Source organism: Odontomachus brunneus, unplaced genomic scaffold, assembly GCF_010583005.1.
Source record: "Odontomachus brunneus isolate Ranch 3 - 2012 unplaced genomic scaffold, Obru_v1 Obru_scaffold_335, whole genome shotgun sequence".
Taxonomy (NCBI): Eukaryota; Metazoa; Arthropoda; class Insecta; order Hymenoptera; family Formicidae; genus Odontomachus; species Odontomachus brunneus.
This window is the reverse complement of record NW_022639785.1, coordinates 151329-153849: the sequence shown is the minus strand read 5'-3', so window position 1 is coordinate 153849 and position 2521 is coordinate 151329.

Below are 2521 nucleotides of genomic sequence, written 5' to 3'. Positions count from 1 at the left end.
TGTCGTACGACACATATAATATCAGCCTTATGTATTAAATATTCTTTCCATACGGGTGTATATCAGTTGGACACGGGGCAATTGGACAGTCCAATCACAAGTCGCTGTTCCAAGGGACCCTACAAATGTCTCTAATCTCACGGTGCTGTGATTGGCTGTGTCCAAATGCACCGTGTCCAAGTGCACCGCTCCATTTCCATACGATAGAATGAGAAAGCACTAGGAGCTAATCGGGTTGGTCCCAATTGACCACGATACGATTGGACACAACCAACCGATGAAAAGAATTATCTAGTGAATTACTAGGTCGAACCAATCATTACAATCTGTGTACAATCGTATCGTGGTCAATCGGGTCCCACCCCTTCTAAGATACAATTCGTCACCTCGTTGAATATAATGGCTCCTGCACACAGGACGTGGTAACGCTTGCCACGCGGCGGAAGTCCACGTGACAGCCAATCAATATGTTGTTTTTCCGTAAGAGCTAGAAGGTTATTACGGAAAGCGGCATATTGATTGGCTGTCGCGCGAACTTCCGCCGCGCGGCAAGCATTACCGCGTCTTGTGTGCAGGAGCCATAAGGGTGCCATTGGGTGTTTACGATAATTCGAGTTGGAGTTAGTACGAGTTAGTTTCACTAGAGTCGAAAAATATGATAGGCACAAGCATCTAGTATTTTCATGATTCATGACAACTCAATGCTGTCCGATAAATCGAGTAGAGTTAGAATAACATAGTGGATAGTATATGTATAAGAATTAACAATATCAGGTAACATAGTTTCGTAAAATATATAACAATAATATTACGAATCAATGAGTTATTACATTTTAGAAAAATTAGAAGCACTAAATTAAATTATGAAAAGATATCATGTATTTGTGAAATATTCAATAATAACAGATTAATAATAGGTTAGAATAATTGTTTTCTACTTTTGAATATTTTACAAATACATGATATCTTTTCATAATTTAATTTAGTGCTTCTAATTTTTCTAAAATGTAACAAATCATTGTTTCGTAATATTATTGTTATATATTTTACGAAACTATGTTACCTGATACTGTTAATTCATATACTATCCGCTATACTACCCTAACTCTACTCTACTCGATTTATCGGACAGCATTGAGTTGTCATAAATCATGAAAATATTAGATGTTGTATCTATCATATTTCTCGGCTCTGGTGAAACTAACTCGTACTTACTCCAACTCGAATTATCGTAAACAGCCATTATATGAAGCGCGGAAACGCGGAAGACAAAATCTTACTAGATACGCTACGCGTTCCGCGTTTGTTTTGATTGCCTTATATTATATGAGGCATATTTTAAGCGGAAAAGCGGTATGGGAAATTATAAAATATTAATTTTTAACGGTATTTATTGATTAAAATGCTTGTATTCAACAGATAAGCTGAAAAAATAAACATATTAAAAATTGCAGTAAATTAAGTTAATACAATTTTAAAAAATGAATACAGATGTTTATTTGTCACCAAACCGTTCCGTATTTCCGCGCAAATTGTGCTCCATGTAATATAAGGAGAAATAAAGTCGCGTAACAAGTGCGGAAAAATCCATTGTCACAAGTTGTCACAAGTTATCACAAATTGTTCAACCTAACTGCCGTTACATTAAGACGTGTTCAAACACGTTCGGACCTAATATTTTTTTGGAATTCATATCTTGGTACTTTGGATGAAAAGACAATAGAGAAAAGTTTTGGGTCTTCCGCTTTTTCGCTTTTTCAACATACGGGAAGAAATGATTCAATTCGCGGAACGGAAACGCGGTTTTGTCTTTCGCGTTTCCGCGCTTCATGTAATGACACCCTAAAGCCCGTATCAGACTAGGGTGTATATCAGTTGGACACGGGGCAATTGGACACAGTCCAATCACAAGTCGCTGTTCCAAGGGACCCTACAAATGTCTCTAATCACACGGTGCTGTGATTGGCTGTGTCCAAATGCACCGTGTCCAAGTGCACCGCTCCCATCAGACTACGAATTAAGATTGAGATTGAATTGAAAATTGGCCAATCAGAGCAATGTTCACCAAACTTGAGCTTAGTGAATTTTGCTTTCTCATTCTATCGTATAAAAAGAATATGGCCGCTGTCAAGCTGTTAAGTGCTATATACAGGGTGTCCCGAAGTCCCATGATGACCCTTGGTGAGAACGTAGAACGGATTGAGGTGAGCAAGAAAGTCCTGTGCCGTTTTGCGATATTCGCAATAGTTTTTGAGAAATTAATTATTTTGTCTCAACAAATCAGCGTACAGAAAGCGGCAGCGGAAAGAAAGATGCCTTCGGCCGACGTGCGACCGTGACACTCGCGAATCGTATCTCGCCACATCCTTCCGCCCATAGCTACGAGACAAGAGGCCTGTTCTTTATAGCTGCACTGCTGAACTAGTGCAATAAGTTAGAGTGAGAAAACTTATATTTGTTTCACTTCAATATATTGCACCAGTTCAGCAGTGCAGCTACAAAGAACAGGTCTATAGACTCG